General features: G+C 32.1%; 1 protein-coding gene across 2 annotated transcripts in view; it reads right to left on the reverse strand.

The window, feature by feature from the left end:
• The window catches only part of LOC114330076 (dachshund homolog 2), a 1,215,300-nt gene that overhangs the window by 171,819 nt on the left and 1,022,356 nt on the right, over nucleotides 1–21,125 (reverse strand). The window lies entirely within an intron of this gene.

The raw sequence follows: 21,125 nt of genomic DNA on the forward strand, positions 1-21,125 counted from the left end.
TAGAAGCCGTGTGTTCCAGCGAAAATTTGACCCCCCCCCCTCCAGAAGCTAGTAACTCAGAAGTCAAAAAAATTCTTCACAATTTAAAAAAACGTCAATATTTATTGGAAGGGGGACGAATTTTCATGCAATTTTTTTTAAATAGCAAGTGTAGTCAAGTGGCACATCATTTGAAAGGTATTTGTTTTCTCTACAGGAACCTCTAATTTTTTTTAAGTTGCGGAATAACCTTAAAGATAATTTTGGATTTAACTAATGTATAATAAATTTGTTAAGTCCAAAATTATCATCAAACTTATTATTTAAATAAAAAAATAGAGCATCGTTTAGAGAAAAAAATTGCCTTTCAAATCATGTGCCACTCGACCTCACTTGCTATTAAAAAAAAACTGGGGTAGATGCGGGGCAATAGGGGGTATGAATTTGAGGGCATGAATCTTGCATGAAAATTCGTCTCCCTCCCAAAATAATGTGACGTATTTTTTTAATTTTGAATGAATAATCTCTTGGAATATATTTACTTTTTATTATTTTTCTGTTGTAGCAGCAGCTCTATTTTTAAATACATTTCTGAATTTTTCTAAACTTTTGAGGCACAAATAAAAAAAAAATAGAGCAATGGTTACAAATAAAAACTTTTTATTGTTTTTAAATATATTTTCTGAGAGTTTCTTTATTTTCTCTATTTTCACAAATAATTGAAAATTTTTAAAATTTTCGAGTGGTTAAAACGAGGGTGCCCACTTAACTTTGACAAAATAGACAGTGACAATTATACTACGGAAGATAAAACAAGGAGAGGAAGAGGGGATGATTCGGAAGAAGAAGAATGTAGCAGACGTAAAAAGATACATATATCTCTCGGAAATGATAGGAAACTGGAAAACATACTAGAGAGTTTATGCTAGAAGAATTGAAATAAGAAAACTACGAGAAGAGCAAAGAGAGTATAACTAATGAAATGAAAATGTGAAACAGAAAAATAGAGAAAATAAAGAAAAAAGGTAATGGTATTAGAAAATAAAATAGATAGAATGGAATAGGAGAAAAGACGAAATAATTATAATACCACAGAGAGTATAGAAATAGATACAGAAGACCAAAATATAATAAAAGAAAATGTCCAAAATTCCTTCAGTAATGCCCTAGATATTAATGCAAAATAAATAATGCAAGAAAAATTGGAAATAAAGCCTACTTAATTGATCTTCTAAAAGCAACGGACATACAGACAAATAATAAAAAACAAAAGTGAACTGAGAGAAATTAGGGCAACAGAAATATTAACAATGACCTGGACAAAAGTCAACGTTTTATATAGGGAACTATTAGAACGATCAGGAACAATTATAGAAAACCAACAGAAGACCAGGAACAACTTGAAAAAATAGAAAACCAAAACAGAAATCAAAAAAACTAACAGAGGTAACTGAAACTAAATTGAGAAAGGCAATGCACAAGGCGATGACTGGGATTATAGACAAAAATAAAAACAATACATATGAACTAGACAAAAGTACTTTGCCAGCGACAAAGCTTTACAAGAAGCAAAAAAATTATATAAAGAATACTATTAATGACAAGTAATAAAATTACTAAACGATATAATAAAAGAGACAACAAAAATTTGGGCTTGCAATAAATAAGGAAAAGACAAAATACATGATAATGGGAGGAACACGTAAAGAAAAACAATTTCACATTGGAGATGGAGATGGAGATGGAGAAGCTCGGAACACGCTCTTTAAATAGTCTCCTCGAGAATTCGAGGTGGGTAATGATCCTGGAAAAATATAACAATGAGTAAAATATAACATAAAGTACACGATTTACTTAATTACCAGTAAATTAATTTTAAATACAGCACTTTTTTGATGGTATTATGCACAGTTGGTTGCTGGGAGCCTTAATAGTTTTATAATACAATAATACTGAATAGGATATTTGAAGAATAGAAAGCCATCACACTATTTATACGTGTGTTTCAACGAAAATACCTCGAAAATATGAGGATACCCCCTCTCCCCAGAAACTCAGAAACCAAGCGATTCTTCACAATTAAAAAAAAACACGTCAATTTGTATTGGAAAGGGGACCAATTTTCATGCAAAATTCATGCCTTCAAATGTAACCCCCTACTGCCCCGTACCAGCCCCCAGTTTTTTAAATAGCAAGTGTAGTCGAGTGGGACATCATTTGAAAGGTATTTTTTAATTTTCTGTACACGTTCCTCTATTTTTTTTAATTTGCGGAATAACTTTAAAGATAATTTTGGATTTAACTAATTTATAATAAATTTGTTAAGTCCAAAATTACCTTCAAACTTATCACGTAAATTAAAAAAAATAGAGAAAAAAAAATAGAGTGTCGTATAGAGAAAAAACTTTCAAATGAATTGCCACTCGACCACACGCTATTTAAAAAAACTGGTTGTTGATGAGTGGCAGTAGGGGGTTATATTTAGGGGCATGAATTTTGCATGAAAATTCTTCCCCCTCCCAATATGCATTAGTCGAGGCATTGAAGGATTGAAGTGTCGATTTTTTTGCAGTAAGACGGATTTTAATGCGGATTGGTGCGTTGCGTTGAATTCGTGAGAATATCAGGAAATTTTGTGAACTAATGTAATGAATAAGAAATCTCAAATTGCATTTGTGCTTAAGAAAAATGCATTTCAAAAGTGCATTTTGAAATAGGCAATTATTATGTGCAGGTACCTACATGCTTTTGTGTTTACGAATGTTTTGTATAAATGTACCTATTTACGAATGTTTCTTCTAAAATTTAGGAATATATTAATTTTATAATACATTTAAGTATGTAGTAATTTTCTTTACAATTTTTACTTACCTATTTGTTTTTTTATACCTAATATCGCCCGTGTCTAGCAAGTGTCTGCGTAAGCTAGCGGTATGTGTATCTAGTTACGGACGTGTTAGTACTTGGTTCGATTCCCCATAAGGAAATTTTTTTCCACCTACCTCTACCGAAAGTATACTTTTCTGGACCTGATTGTAGGGAGCAAAGTTGTACTTTTCCTCCCTAAGGAGGAAAATTAAAAGTGACGTCATGGTATTTCATTCATGAAATATAACTTACTGACGCCCTGTACAATATCTATTTTCTATTACGTAAGTATCTACACATTTTAACGTTTATTTATAAAACACCCTGTATTTTGCAGAATGGTAAAAAACAGTAAATTGTTATTTTGATTTAACAATGTTTACATTAATAATTTGACTTATATTTGACAGTTGACAGTTATATTGTACCTACTTGTTAGTTTTAGTTTTAATAAATTTTGTTGGTTAGTTACATAAAAAAATTAAGTAAAAATGAAAAATGACTTGTTATTAATTTGAGGAAGGTGAAAAAACCATATGTATAACATGGGAGTAAAGTGCCTTTTCCTCCCTTGAATGATTATCTACTGCCCTCCGCTACGCGTCGGGCAGTAAACTTCATTTTCGGGAGGAAAAGTAGCACTTTCCTCCCTTGTTATACAAATAGCTATTGTTTATTATTAATGGTTATTGACATCTTAGACAATTATATGGACTTAAAAAATGATTAAAAATAAATAAAATAATTAATTGGGATGTTGCCCAACTATTTATCGAGTTGCAAATTTATAATAATTGCCCATTTCAAAATGCACTTTTAAAATGCATTTTTCTTATGCACAAATGCAATTTCAGATTTCTTATTCATTACATTACTTCACAAAATTTCCTGACATTCTCACAAATCCAACGCACCGAACTGCATTAAAATCCGTCTTACTGCGCCAAAAATCGACAGTAAGGCCTTTTTTTGTGCTTCAATGCCTCGACTACATACATTGAAGTGTTTTTTTTTATTTTGAAGAATCTCTTGGTTTCTTAGTTTTCTGAGTTTCTGGGGGGGGGGGGGCGGTCAAATTTTATATAAACTTTTTATTATTTTTCTATCGTTGCAGTAGCTCTATTTTTTAATACTTTACATTCTGAATTTTTCTAAACTTTTGTGACAAAAATAAAAAGAACAAAAGACAAATAAAATGGTTACAAATGGTTATGGATACAAATAAAAACCTTTTATTGTCTTTAAATTAATTTTTTGAAAGTTTCTTTATTTTCTCTATTTTCACAAAAAATGAAAATTTTTAAAATGTTCGAGTGGTTGAAACGGGTAGATATTCCCATTTAACGTTACTTTACAAAATATGTAGACAGCGACGATTATAGTATGAAAGATAAGACAAGGAAAAGAGGAGATGATTCGGAAGACGAGGAACGTAGAAGTAAAAAAATGCATACATATATCTCTCGGAAATGATAGAAAGCTGGAAAAAAACAGAAAAACCAAACAAAAAGGCGAATAGTATTAAAATAAAATAGATAGAATGGAAGAGGAGAAAAGACGAAATAATATAATAAAACAGGAAGTAGAAATAGATACAGAAGACCAAAATATAATAAAACAAGAATGTGTGTGTACTTTGTACGCACGTAAGAAGTTATACTTCTACTACATATTATGTGATTTTTAAGACAATACCAAAAATTTAAAAAAATAAAAGAATAAAACGCACACAAACACATTGAAAAATGCCACAAAGAAAAAATGATTTCTGAACGATAATAATTGTTGGCAAAAATTTTAAATACGCATTTTCTGAAAAAAAAAATTATATAACAAATATACTTACAATCATAACATGCATAAAAAAATAAAACTTGCATCGGGAATTGAACCCTTGAATTTCGTGCCGCTTTGACTCGTAACCGAAGCGTAGACTCACTCGTCCAATCCCACATTATTTATCATGTGGAAAAATACGGTAACTGAACGTTTTACTGTTTGACAGTTGTTTTGAAAATTAAATTATGTAGTTTTTTGTGGAAGAAAATATAAAAATATAACAAAACAGTAAGAAAACAATATATTAGATGAAGATTGGTAGAACTTTTGTTGGTAATCAAATTAAGTATGTAAATCAAAGCATTACATACCTACTAGATAAATAAATCTACGCCAAAAAATCATAATTTAAAAATAAAAATCGAACCTAATTTGGGATTTCTCTCTAAAATCCGCATTCTTGAGAAAATAAATGTATGTATTTCAACCTAATCCAAATGTATAATTACAATATGATTATAATAAAAAGTACTTACCAAATTAGAATGAGTTTTCCTTGTCCAAAATAGTCCAAAAGTCCAAAAATATAGGTATATGAAAACTATTTAAAAAGGCAGTATAACTATTAACTAACTTTTGTTTGTTGTTTCTTTTCACACAAATTTTAAAACGCAACAACCATAAATAATCTAACTACAGCTGTGCCACAGCCGCCATATTGAATAATTTTTGACATGTCATTTGAACATCCAATCAGAACAAAGTTATAATGCGCATGCGCCCGGTCGCTAGGTTTTCCCATTTTCCAATTTACCCTCTATCGCCGGTAAAGAAGTATAACTTCAAAAATATAAAAAATTTCTTAAGCAATCACCTTAAAATTAATAAAATAATTAAATCCAAAACTAAACTTCGAGAAATTAACACAAAAGAAATAAGTATATATATTAGCAAAGAATATAAACAAAAGTCAACGTATTATGCAGGGAAGTATTAGAATAAACATCTACAATATCTACAAAACAACAACAGAAAATCGATAAAAACTTTAAAAAATGGAAAACCAAAGCAGAAATAAAAAAAATTACAGAGGTAAATGATATGAGATTAACAAAGGCAATGAATAAGGCGATGACTTAGATTAAAGACAACAAGAAAAACACTAACTTTGATACATAGACTGTAAGAGGTCCATATGAAATAGACATATTAGCTTTACAAGAAACAAAGATATACAGAATTCTCACTATTAACGACGAGTAATAAAGAGCTAAAAACTTTACTAAACAATAGGATAAGAAAGACAAAAAAAAAGGATGATTGTACTTTGTACGCACGTAAGAAGTTATACTTCTATTATATGATTTCAACGAAATCAATATACTTCAAACAGTTTCTCTACTACTTTCCAAAAATTTTTATTAAAACAATACCAAAAATTAAAAAAATAAAAGAATAAAACACACACAAACACATTGAAAAATACCACAAATGATTTCTGAACAATAATTGTTGCCAAAAATTTTAATTAAATACGTATTTTCTGAAAAAAATTATATAATAATATACTTACAATCATAAAATCTATAAAAAAAAATAAAAAAATAACAACTTGCTTGGGGCTTGAACCCACTTCACGTCTATCGCGCCGTACGAAAGTCGAAGCGATTTCCTACTGCACCACCTTCGCGTATACGTCATGTGGGAATATACACAAACTAAACATTTACATCATAAACTTTTTGACATTTTGTTTATTTATATGAATTTAATCAAATTATTAGTTTGATTTTTGTCGAATTAAAATACAACAAAATATAGAGTAAGAAAACGATATATTAGATGAAGATTTGTAGAAAGTTTGTTAATCAGATTATGTAAATTAAAGCATTGCCTATTAATAGGTAATTTTATTTTTTTTACATTTTCCAAATAGATAGGTATGAAGATAATTTTTTATTGGAATACAACTGAAACATTTAGAATTACGTACCTGCGGCTTTTCAAAACTATTTAAAAAGTCACTATAATTATAAATTTGATTTTATTTCTGTCCTCACACCAATAAAAACTAATATATACAATATTTTTGTTTACCGATAACCTCCATATTGAACAATTATTGACAGATCATTTCAACACCCAATCAGAGCCCGTATAACGACTGATACCATACTGTCGGTGTGCGCATGCGCGCAGATTAATAAAATTTCACCCTCAATGAAATCGCGCCTAAAGAAGTTTAACTTCAAAAATTGAGCTTGCAATAAATGAAGAAAAGACAAAATACATGATAATGGGAGAAACAGGTAAAGAACAACAATTTGCATTGGATATAGAGGGAGAAAATTCAAGGGGAGATAATGACACGAATACCAAACAAAACAAAAAATATAGAGCAGTGCGATCCTGAAAAAAATGCAATTAGGTCTCAAGAAAAGCAAAATTAGAATCTAGAAAACAAGCTTACAGCTACATATGCCCGCGAGACATGGGTGATTAAAAAATCAGAAATAGATCTTTTAAGAAAGATAGAATTAGAATTAGAAATATGCTTTATTGTCATGAAAAATTTAACAATTTTATAGACAAAGCTTACAAAAGTCATAAATGAAATAATATCAAATACAATACCGGAGGGACCGCAGACGTTCGGATACAATTAGCGTCTCTTTGCAAAGGTAATGACGTCGACTTTTCAAAGTAACAAGACACTTACTCAACACACACTACACATGACACTAAATACCTCATGTTGTGACTAGCTAAATGACATAAAGGCCATGCCAAAAAAAGAAACAAATACAATTTACTAAAATTATATAAATCGTCAATATAAATAGAATATAATGAAGGGAAACAAAATACAGTATAAAAATCTATTGCAAAATTTAAAAAAAATTGCAAATTGCATAGGTAATCTACCTTAAGAAATTTAATAAGTTAAGTTAAGCTGCTGCATGTGACACTCAAATATAGATTAAGATTCTACTTATACATAAGAATAATTTCTTAGTTATTGGTTAAGAAACTCTGCTATTGAATAATATGGTCTTTCAGATAGATAAGCTTTTGTCATTTTACGGAATTTGGGGAAAGTACTTGATAAGAGAGGAAAATACAAAGAGCAATATGTATGTAGGTAGAAGTAAAACAAAAAATGGCAATAACACACGTTATGGCAATAAAGTTAATACAAAAAAGAAAAGAAAAGTAGACCAAAAAAGAAATGAAGGGACATGTTTTTTTATAACTGTTTTCGGCTAAAATCACTGCTTCCAAGTATGTATTTGAATTGTTTTAGAACTTCGAAGAGATAAAAAGTCATATTGAATTTGTATCAAATTTGTAAACATGAAGAACGTATTATAAAATATGAATATTTATGAATAAAAATCTTGGGAATGTCCACCTAAATTAGAAGAAAACAGAATTTTAGCATATAGACGGCTATTCTGTTCTCACCAGTTTTCTCATTGGATTAATTCATTCTATTGGATTAAGTCCACAGACGAAAAAGAAAACGACAGCACACTCGCTAATTTTTTTTTGTTGTTTTCAATAACTTGTATTTCTGTTGGCAATTCGATAAGTCTGATATTTTCCTAGTATTCCTAATATAGACCTATAAACACAAAAGGATAGCCGAAACGCAAGAGACTTTTTTTGTAGGTAATTGCGAGAATACGAAATCGTAGGAGACCATATCGTGAGCTTTTCTTATATTATTACCTATTATAATTATTCACAATAACCTTTATTAATTGAAAATCTCATTAAATTTCACTATGACTCATTCACATTGTATCCTTGAATAATTTATTCATTTTCTGTAACAATTGTTATTTTTTAGTCGAATCTCGATAACAATTACTGAATCACATCTAGTTTGTGGCTAAAGTAAAAAACGAAATGAACAATGTCCCACCCAGTAAACAAATGACAATGCAAGGAGTTGCACACAATATTAAGTAGTAGGCGTTGTATTTCAAAATAAACATAAGTAGGCGTTGCTAAGTGTAATTATACACCCAATTATCTTGGCAATATGTAACTATGTATTTGGTAAGTGTTGACGACGACAAATGTTTATTTAGAGAACAACCATTTTCATTTGCATCTTATTTGTAATTTTTTAGAGCAAGGAATTTGTTGAAATTTTAAACCAAAAATTTGAAATTATGAAGTATTGAAAAATAGTAATTATTTTTTAAATAGAATTTAATTGAATGTATACGTATGCATGACTTCGAAAAAGCATTTGCTAGTGTGGAACACTGGGCAGTAAAGAATTCCCTACAAAACAGCAGAATAGACTACACATATACCGACTTAATTACAAATATATAAGATAATAGCCCAGGGCGGATCTGTTTTGAGATGGACGTTGAGAGGTGACTCAAATTTTTTTGCAGAAATTGCTTGAAAATAAATCAAATAATAATATTTGAGTTATCCTCCCTCTCAAAAAGGTCCGGAACATTGTTTAAATAATCAAAATGTCAAGAATTGAAGGAAATATTCGATTTTTTTCTTCGTTTTTTGATTATAACTTTAACAGTATTCATTTACGAGAAAAGTTGTACTGACATAAAAGTTGCATAATTCAATTTACTACAATATAAAATTGGTTAAAAATTTAAAAAATAGTCACCCTAGTTGCAAAATAGCAATAATTGCGAAAAAAAACATACAAAAACAAGTATTCGCATTTTACGTTTTTCAACCATTTATGCTCCACTTAGGACCTTCATATTTCACCCAGAAAAACTTTATAATACAGTAAAACAATACTGTAAATTTCATTAAGATCGGTTTAATAGATTTTGCAAAATAAATTTTGCAATACAGCTTTCGCAAAAAAAATTCATTTATTCAAAATGTTACAGGACTGAAAATAAAGCAGATAGCAAGTTGATTTTTTTTTGCTTATAGAAGTGTACTGTACCTTTCATTTGCAATTATCAAAATTAAAATCGATTAATTACCACGGCGTCAGAAAATTTTTGAAATAAACAATAATTTTTGGTGCTACGCGCAGGACAGCGGTGTTCGATTCAGACAGGTTGATTTTGATTTCCACCAAAATTTCTTCCAATCTTTATCTAATATATTATTTTCTTACTCTATATTTTGTTGTATTTTAATTTTTTAATTCCACAAAAATCAAACTAATTTTATTATTGTTTGTGAAATATTGTTTAAACAATTGCATATGTTTAAAAATAAACTTTTATTATTTAAATTAAAATATATGAACAAAGAAAGTTTTTGCTAATAAAAGTGTTATCTCAAAGGATAGAGTACAGTAAAACCTCGATATAACGGACCTCTATTTAACGGACTTCGGATATAACGGACCAAAAATCCGGTCAAATGTAAAAAAATTAAAAATGTCCTGTTAATATTATACACATACTTAACCCTGCCCATACCAAGATACATTGCATAACAACGATGTCCCAGTGGATCCCAAACGCTATATTTTACAAAGAATTTCAATAAACTTTTTATTATAGCATAATGAGGACGCATTTCTAAATTGTCTGATTTATTTTAAACCTATTTTTATATAACGGACTTTCGGCTTTAACGGACATCCCGTTCCCCCAATTAGTCCGTTATATCGAGGTTTTACTGTATGTGTTTTTATTTTGCAATAAACAAATTTATTTATTTATATCGAAATGCCATAAAAATTAAAATTTATCAAATATTATCAAAGGTCATTGGAATGCCCAATCAGAGCAACCTATCCGCTGTCCTGCGCGTCGCACCAATAATTAATGTTTATTTAAAAAAATTCCTGACGCCGTGGTGTTAAGCGATTTTAATTTTGCGAAATTGCAAATGACAGGTACAGTACACTTCTATATGCAAAAAAATTTTCAACTTGCTATCTGCTTTATTTTCAGTCCTGTAACATTTTGAAAAAATGAATTTTTTTTACGAAAGCTGGATTGCAAAATTTATTTTGCAAAATCTATCGAACCGATCTTAATGAAATTTACAATATTGTTTTACTGTATCATACAATTTTTCAGGGTGAAATATGAAGGTCCTAAGTGTAGCATAAATGGTTGAAAAACGTAAAATGCGAATACTTGTTTTTGTATGTTTTTTTCACAATTTTTGCTATTTTACAACAAGGGTGACTATTTCTTAAATTTTTAACTAATTGTATATTGTAGGAAATTTAATTACGCAACTTTTATCTCAGTACAACTTTTCTCGGAAATGAATACTTTTAAAGTTAAAATCAAAAAACCAAGAAAAAAATCGAATTTTTCCTTAATTTTTTGACATTTTGATTATTTAAACAATGTTCCGGACCTTTTTGAGAGGGAGGATAACTCAAATATTATTATTTGATTTATTTTCAAGCAATTTCTGCAAAAAAATTTGAGTCACCTCTCAACGTCCAAATGTACTAATATTTTTAGAGATGCGCCCTGGTCTATAAGGCAACAACAACTATTAAGCTAATGAAACAAACGGAGCCTATTAAAATAAACCGAGGAGTAAGACAAGGGGATACCATCTCGCCCAAGCTATTCAACCAAGCGCTAGACGATGTGTTCAAACAACTACACTGGGATGGCTTCGGTATAAACATAAACGGGCAATATCTGAATCACGATATGCTGATGATATTGTATTAATATTAATAACAGAAAGAAGTGAAGAATTACACAAAATGATGGAAGAACTAAATAGAGAATCGACAAAGATAGGACTGAAGATGAATTACATTAAGACAAAAACCATGAACAATCAACAAGAAGAACTAATAATTACAGTGGCACAAACAAGAATAGAACCAGTAAAAGAGTATATACTTATATTTAGGACAAATCACTAGATTAAATAAAGAAAATCAAACCGAAGAAATAAAGAGAAGGATAAGATTGGCCTGGGCATCATTCGGAAAACTGTCTTATATTCTAAAGAACAGAAAATACCCGCAATACCTAAAAACAAGAGTATTCAATCAATGTATACTCCCTGTTCTAATATATGGCTCTCAGACATGGACGTTTACAAAAGAAAATATGGAAAAAATAGCAAAGACAGAATGATCCATGGAAAGACAAATGCTGAACATTAAACTATCAGACAGGAAAAGAAACGAATGGATCCGTAACAAAACAAAAGTGAAAGATGTCTCTACCCAAGTAGCAAAGCTTAAATGGAAGTTTGCCGGACACACCCTACGGCAGAAGGAAGAAGGATGAAAGATGGACTAAGATGATTATGCATTGGAGACCGTGGAACCACAAACGAAAAAAGGGAAGGCCACAGATGCGATGGTCGGATGACCTGAAGAAACACACTGGGTCAAAATATGGATGCAAGTTGCGTAAGATAGAGAGTCATGGAAGAAAGAAGAAGAGGCCTATATCCAAGGATGGATGTTTAGGGCTGATTATATAGATAGATACATATGCATAGCTTTAATTCTTCTTCTTCTTCACGTGCCACATCAGAATCATCCGACGTTGGCGATCACCATTGCGAATAAGGCTTCTTGGTCTTCTGTAATATGCAATACTTAATTGTCTTGGATTTGATATCTAATGAGTCCATTCGCGAATGTTTTTAACGAAGAAACTTATTTACTTCCTATACACGTCTACGGCCCTCTATTTTGCCTTTAAGGATCAGTTGTACCTAATCTCTGTACCTCTCATTATATGTCCCAGATAAGACATTTTTTCGGTGTTTAACAGTCTTTAGCAGAGCTTTTCTCTATCTTTGTTGACACTCTTTAGTACTTCTTCGAACTTTGGATAAATATACGCAAATGGAAGTTTATTTGACACACATTAAGAAAAAATGAAGATGATAAAATCCAAACAAGCTCTGGATTACCAACCAACTGGCAAAAGGAAACAAGGCAGACCAATGACATCCTGGAAAAGAAATATTACCAGAGAGCTAGAAGACAACGGGTTAACATGGAAAGAGGTGAAAGTCCTGACCAGACACAGTGATGAATGGAGGGGGACTGTAGAGGCCCTACGTTCCAAATGGAATCAAGAGGAGTAAAGTAGGTAACCTGCGATCAGTATTTTGTATTTTTTGCGCCTCATTTATTCTTCTCAAGCCAACTATGCCCCGCTCAACATTTTATCTGGTCACCTCCACCATTATTTTGGATTGAAATTAACGAATATAAAATATTTGTTCAGTGCGCTTTGCGCTATGGAACTCGTCCCTGTCGAGATACCTACCTATCATTGGAAACGTAATGGATTTTGGGAAGAGCTATGATCTTGAAAATGTCACAAAGAATATAACTAAATATCTCTTTTCTTATATACTCAGACTCTTTAAAGCAGTAGTGTCATGGTGCGGGAACGCCGTTCCGGCACTGGTTAAGAAAAGAAAAAAAAATAAATATTGAATTTAGGTTTTGTAAACAAAAATTAGCAGTGCGTTCCGGCACTGCTAATTTTGCCATGACATCACTGCTTTAAAGTCTTTTACAATATGTTATAATCGAAAATATTTATCGTAATACGAGAGATGTCGCTGAATTGCGTCTCAGAGGTGGGTTCATTGCATTGCGATGGTTTGCCTTAAATTGGCAGAATTGTTTGTATTTCCTTCAGAGTTGAGACTTCTGAGCTTCACCGATGAGGCATAAGGATGCTGAAATAGCTATATGGAGATGGTGGTCCAACTCTGAATCAAATATAAGCAAAACCTGCCTTGATCTTTTTTATCTTTTTCATTTTTACTCAGTTTGAGTATTTAGAAACTGTCTTTCGGTCCTTTTCCTTGACGAAGGGAAGGTAAATGCGTGGCCTAAGCGTCCTCTATTTGCTTTCTCGTACTTTCGTCGTCTCTTGTGATTATATATTGTAAAATCCGGAGATATGGGATGCAGCCAGAAAGCAGTTTATTAAGGAAAAGTCTTGGATTTAAAATATTGTTTATTATATTTTTATTTCAATTATTCTAATTGTTTAAATGGTAGTAAACTTTGCATCTGGGGCTTTTCGTTGTTTTCCTCGTTATACGAGAGATGTCGCTGAATTGCGTTTCAGAGGTGGGTTCATTGCATTGCGATGGTTTGCCTTAAATTGGCAGAATTGTTTGTATTTCCTTCAGAGTTGAGACTTCTGAGCTTCACCGATGAGGCATAAGGATGCTGAAATAGCTATATGGAGATGGTGGTCCAACTCTGAATCAAATATAAACAAAACCTGCCTTGATCTTTTTTATCTTTTTCATTTTTACTCAGTTTGAGTATTTAGAAACTGTTTTCGGTCCTTTTCCTTGACGAAGGGAAGGTAAATGCGTGGCCTAAGCGTCCTCTATTTGATTTCTCCTACTTTCGTCGTCTCTTGTGATTATATATTGTAAAATCCGGAGATATGGGATGCAGCCAGAAAGCAGTTTATTAACGAAAAGTCTTGGATTTAAAATATTGTTTATTATATTTTTATTTCAATTATTCTAATTGTTTAAATGGTAGTAAACTTTGCATCTGGGGCTTTTCGTTGTTTTCCTCGTAATACGAGAGATGTCGCTGAATTGCGTCTCAGAGGTGGGTTCATTGCATTGCGATGGTTTGCCTTAAATTGGCAGAATTGTTTGTATTTCATTCAGAGTTGAGACTTCTGAGCTTCACCGATGAGGCATAAGGATGCTGAAATAGCTATATGGAGATGGTGGTCCAACTGTGAATCAAATATAAGCAAAACCTGCCTTGATCTTTTTTATCGAAAATATTTAGTTATATTTTATTAAGGCATTGGATTTTGACAAGAGATATGAAATATGCCGATTTAGTACACACGTTTATGTGAAATTTTCAAGGTCATGTGGTCTATTATAAGATAAGGTAAATAGTGCTCTATTTAAAATATTCTTTGTGCATTAAACTAAATTTGGACTTTGTTGTTGTTTGTGATGACGTATGCGAGGAACAGCAACGTTTATTAGTCCTTTGGAAGAGTGCAGAAGATGACCTCAGTGGTGGATCCAGAGGGGTGGGGGCACGGGATCATGACCCCTTCGCCCCCCAAACGAAAGTAAATATCAATTCAGTAATCCTAAAAAAAGGTAAACCGAAAGCTGTCAAACAAAAAAAATAGGCCCATCCCAAAATAATGGAAAACCTACTTATCCTAGGGGTGGTAAGACTAAGTGACCTTGCATCAGAGAAGAGTAATTAAATCACCCTCAAAATCCATGACCCACCCAAAAAAAATCTGGATCCGCCACTGGATGACCTACAATAACATGAAATCGATCAAACACAAAATTATCAGAAGCCGCTACCAGTGACGAAGCAGAAGAACAGATTGTACAAGTACAAACCCTTCTTCTACAAAATCAAATATAGGTTATGTTGTTCAAAATTCAAGAAGATCTAAAAGAACTGGTCCATATTATCTTGGTAAAGATAGTTCTAAATGGTTCATGCACAAAAATCCAAACAAAATTAGAAAAACCAGAACTTAAAATATTATTACACAATTGCACAAATTCTAAAACAGTATTGGATTGTTGGAAACTTTTTTGTACAATGAAATTATTCAGTATATTTCAGATTACACCAATAATAAACTTTTTTGCACGATTGATCATTTTTGACTGTTTACCGTGACAGATTTTACGTCAGTAGGTGACATTTACTAGCAACTCGACGGTAAGTAATCCAACTCGACGGTAAGTAGGGGAGAGTTGGACAAAACCGAGTAGGTTGATAAAACCGGGTACCCCTTAATTCTTCTAACTGTCTGCTGCTATCTATTAGACAATGTTAAAATTAGGGTCCCTTTGCCGCCAACAGTCACGTGTATTCATTTCTACTTCATTTGAGTAATCTGTGCCGGAGCAGTAAGACCTCACCTGTTTTTTGATGCAGGAAACTCGATTTTTAAGGTAAGTTTATAGCTGGTTTCTCCTCTAATGAATAACTAATGGCCATTTCAAAATTTAATTCATGTAACCTAGTATATTACCTTTAATTTGGCCAAAAATTTTGAATATTATTTCATAACTTAAAAATTTAAATAACATTTAATGTCTTGTTTACGAGTTTGACAAAACCGGGTAGTCCGAAAATCGACAAAACCGGGTACCCGATTTTATCAGACCTGTTGTTACTTCCAGTTTCTGCAGTGGTTTTTTTGCTTTTAGTTAACTACTACATGTGGCTTCTTGTCTTGAAGAAGCTAGTAAGAAAGCTAGTAGAAAAAATTTAAAAAAATCTCCAGTCGTAAAAAAATTAAAACTAAATGAACTGGACAAAAAAAAAAGAAAAAACGTGATAAAAAGGGCTGCACCAATAACAAAATTTTGGAGAGTTTGGTAGAAGAAGATAATAATGACGAAGCGTGTATATATTACAATTAACTATTTTCAAATTATAATGCGAAGGAAAGCTGGATAAAAGGTGTGTCTTGCACCAAATGGGCTTATGACGCCTGTAGTGCCTATGATGTAGATGAAGTTTTTATTTGTGACTTCTGTTCATAGATTTTCGATTTTTGTTCACACACTTTTAATAAATATTTTATTTTCTGCCCATTAGTCTTTTTACATGGTAATTAAGTTACTACCCGGTTTTATCATACCGGTTGGGCAAAACCGGGTATTTTTCAATATTTTCATAAAAATAAAAAAAATTTAAAATCTAAGAATATTTTTAAAAATTGACATTGGCATATCAAACTTAAATCATTTGAGAATAATTCAATCTGCAGCAAACATTTGCTACTCTCACATAGCAAAAGATACAGACGGTTTTTGGAGTGGTACCCGGTTTTGTCCAACTCTCCCCTACTCCAACTCGGCGGTAAGTAATTCACTTACCGTCGAGTTAAAAAATCTCTTAATTTTAATTTATTTTTTGAAAGAATAAAGAAAACTAACGAATTATTTATTAATATTGAAACTTATGGTACAATTTGTTAAATTATTTAATGAAATCCCACTTGTTTGGGCTGTGGTTTCACTTCTAACAGAAACTCCTGCAGAATCGCATACATTAGTAGTATCCAACATTTTTTCTCTTCAAATACGCGATCAAAGCTGAAAACTTGGAAATATCAATGCCATCATAAAGAAAAACGGCGGATTTAATCATTGAATATTCTGTCCAGAGGCTTCCAGGAGCTTTCAACTGCATATGTCTTTGAACGAAATATGCCAATAGAGTCTTTTCTTCGATTCTTAAATTCTTGCCTTCGCACCATTTTTTAAAACTTTGGTAGGTATTTTGATAACGGATTTTGGATTTTTCGGGAATAATTGCGGAACACCCTTCTTCCCAAACCCGTTCAATTTCTTCAAATTCACTTTCGCTCATATTTTAATTTATAATAATCAAAATTGTACTTAAAATTACTGACAACTAAATAAAAACTCAATTCTCCATTGTTGTTATGCACCCTAGTTACTACCTAACAACCAAAGTACCTATCTATCTTGATAAAATGAATGAAACTAGTCAATATGACGAAAATGTTTAATTTTATAATTTATAATGGTATCAATCGTGCAAAAAACGTTATAAGCATGTCGAACGTTAAGGGTAACCGATCTCAGACAATAATTGGAGTCGTCCCTCCGCTCCTCCTCCAAACAATTGTCTTCGATCGGTATAAAACCCTTACCGTTCTCCATACTTAATATACTATAAATGATTACACTTACTAGAAACGTGTAGAGTGTAGAGTCCTACAGATTTTGACGAAATGAGTGCATTTGTTGGGTTTTTTTTATCTTGCTGGCATAAAGAGAGCCCAACAAACATTTAAATACATGGAAGGTGTTTTTTGATTTAACTTAGATACTGGCCTTAGAAAAAGAACATCCAATCCTGACAAGTGAATTAGTGCCAGCAGTATTAGAAATAAGTACACTAATTTGATTTTTTTAGTAACTAACAAAAACTACGACTATTTCTAAATTCCCAAGGACTTGATCTAACTATTGCAAAGCATCTTTTGTCTCTGTGACTTTCGTATGCAATAGTCTTCATGTTCTTTGTTCCAATTTTTGTTAAGTCTTGATACCACGGATTGTTTTATGGGACGGGGTCGAGTTCGCTCCCAATGGTAAGAATTTTACCTGAACTAAAAAAGGTAGAGTCCGAATTGGCTCCCATAGACAAAATTTATTTTACCTAAACATGTCGAAAATATCACCCAGCGTTGTCACTTCTTTCAAATTTTCTCTTTTTGTTAGAAACAGGTACCTTCCTAGAAATATCTATGGGAAAGGAGGAAGACCTAACCCTTCGGTCCTAACTTAACTTTCGGGTATTAGAGTGTAGAGCGCAAACCGGCCGATTTCAGGTAAGAGCGCAAAACGGTCGAGCGCATACCGGCCGACACCGATAATTTGTGTTAAAATTGCCACATATGCCAATGTTGAACTAAAACAAACTCTAAAAGTATTTGTCTAAAAGTATAATTTTCCTATAAAAAGTCTATATCACTATGTAAATTTCCTAAGCAGTATAAATATTACACGATTTGGCAACAATGTCTAATGTTTACGCGATTATATGAGAGCCTACCCGCATTCATGCGGGAGCCAATTCGTACCCTTCTAAAATATACCTGAACGAAGCGGAGCGAACTCGACTTCACCCGTTTTATGTGTAGGTAGATAGGTATATAGGCGTCAAATCACTTTATTTTCATTTTTTTGTTTTAATAGCTTTTCCTGTTATTTTTTCTTTTATTTACTTTCCAATAGTATTCTTCCCTTGTTTTTTCTGGTCAGTTTTGGATAAATTTGGTAGATACTTGGTTTTCGTTTAAGGGGAAAAGGGTAGAGACACTAAGAAACTAATTTTAAATACATGGTATATTAAAGACAAGAATAAAAAACCGCTAAACGCCGTAAAAATGAGTGGCGCATAAAATATTCTAGCTACAAAAGATCTGATATGAATATTACGTGGCGCGAAAATGGATTCTCATTTGATGCAAAACAAAATTCTAGTTTTATTTTAAAAGATTTTTCCATAATATTTGCTAAATTTGAAGTAAATGCGCCACAAAAGAGTAACTTTAATACAGTTTGAATTTTGAAACTCTTTTGTGGCGCGTTTACTTCAAATTTAGCAAATATTATGGAAAAATCTTTTAAAATAAAACTAGAATTTTGTTTTGCATCAAATGAAAATCCATTTTCGCGCCACGTAATATTCATATCAGATCTTTTGTAGCTGGAATATTTTATGCGCCACTCATTTTTACGGCGTTTAGCGGTTTTTTATTCTTGTATCAGGAGTTTTTCAAAGTTATTTATAAATTAAATGTATGAAGTTGAATGAAATGTTCCCCTATTACACGTCAAGCTTTATAAATGGTCACCTTTGTTGCATTATATCCCAAATGATCTAGTGTCCATTGAATGTACACTAGATTTTTTTCTATTCGAAATAGATTGAAACAAAAATATTGAGATGGCCGGTAAATGAAGTCGGATTGCCCGTTGCCAGATTAAATTTAGCGTCGTAACCACTACAACTACATAAACCATTTCGGGAATATTCGTTAATTGGATTATACTTTTGTAGCTTAATAACATCTAAACGGTTTAACCGATTTTGATCAGTAAACATGAGTTTGAAACGTATTGACCAGTAGTATCTGATGGATCTAAGGTCAAGTATGATAACTGAAGCTATTACAGGAATTATTGAGCTTGAGAAACCGTTTTTCCCACAGGAAATAGATTTTATCATATTTATGAAGCCTATAACCTAAAAATTCGAATATTATCGGATATAAGGTATACACCGTTAGATTCGTCTTGAGTCCTTCTACAAACGCTAAGTTATTGGCGCCATTCGTAGGTTGAAATGTTGAAAAACCAAAATTTTCAAAGTTTAGTTTTTCAGTTTTTCGGCTATACTGAGCTGTGTGTATGTCTGATCCTGACGGCTTAAACACCATTTGAAAGCTTAGGTCAACACTATTGATTTGATGTATTTGCAGTTCTCCTGCCTCGTCTTCGTCCGAATATATATACCCCCAAAAAATATGCCGTTTTGTACCTACCAAGTCCTATAGCTGGCTTATGGGTGGTCAAAAGTCACAAACTACACCGGTTCTAAATCAGCCCTGACCCCCTCTTCAAACACAGAGTCTTTCAAATCGGTGTGTCTTTTTCTGAACTTTAAGATGGGAGTTGGCCCAATTTTTAATTCAGTCAGACTTAGAAAATCGAAAATTTCGTGTATATAATATACAGGGTGAGGCAGATAAAGGGCCTATTAGAAATATCTCGAGAACTAAAGGTAAGAGAATCAAGAAAATTGGAATACAGGGGTTTTGAATTATGAACTATTTAATGAAAATATTTTGGTCTCTTTGTTACTTCCGGTTATACCGGAAGTTAATTATAACTTCGTTTTTTAAATGAAACACCCTGTATATTTTTACATTTTTAGATTCTGCTCGATGTCTTCTTTCTTAAAATATGGGTAAGTCTTTTTCTGAACTTGAAGATGGGAGTTGGCACAATTTTCAATTCAGTCAGATTTAGAAAATTGAAAATTTCGTGCATATAATAGTGTCGCATATAGGGGGGTGTATTTCTGCGCCACTGGCGAGAACTGCCGTTCTCTGGTAATTTTTTCGATATAAAACTAACAGCTTCGATAACCACTAAATCGAAAACTATTAATTTTATCAAAAAAATGTATAATGAACATTTTTTGCTTATAATGAATGTTTTTACCAGTATTTGCGGTCAAAATATAATAAAAAATTTCCACCCTCGAGATGAGGTGGCAACCACCCCATGGTAAAAGCGTATTTCTGCATCATATAGATTTTGATCCTTGGACTATCCACTACTTATTGTCAAATTTTCAAGCAAATCTATCCATTCTGTAAAAATTGCGAAGTGAAAAATTTCAGTTCCTGGACTAATTATACATTTGGAGCTCTATAACTTCTGAACGGCTTACCTGATGTTGATCACTAAATATGAATTTGAAACGTATTGACAAGTAGTATCTGATGCATCCAAGATCGATTGTGATAACTGAACGTATTACAGGAATTATTGAGCTTGAAAAACCGTTTTTCCCATAAGAAATAGATTTGATCATATTTATGAAGCCTATAACTTAAAAATTCGAATTTTTCCAGATATGTGGTACACACCGTTAGACGCGTCCTGAGTCCTTCTACAAACGCTCAGTTATTGGCGCAATTCGTAGGTTGAAATTTTGAGTAATTGTCGAAAAACCAAAATTTTCAAAGTTTAATTTTTCAGATTTTTGGCTATGGTGAGCAGTGTGTATGTCTTAGCTTGATCACTTAGGCACCATTCGAAAGCTTAACTCAACCCTATTGATTTGGTGTATTTGCGGTTTTCCTGTCTTTCCTTGAACCTAAGGTATATACGCCCAAAAAATATGCTATTTTGTATCTACCCAGCCCTCTAGCTGGCTTAAGGATAGTCAGAAGTCAAAAATTAGACCGGTTCTGAATCGGCCCTCACACCTTCTT

This window comes from Diabrotica virgifera, chromosome 8 (genome assembly GCF_917563875.1).
Source record: "Diabrotica virgifera virgifera chromosome 8, PGI_DIABVI_V3a".
Taxonomy (NCBI): domain Eukaryota; kingdom Metazoa; phylum Arthropoda; class Insecta; order Coleoptera; family Chrysomelidae; genus Diabrotica; species Diabrotica virgifera.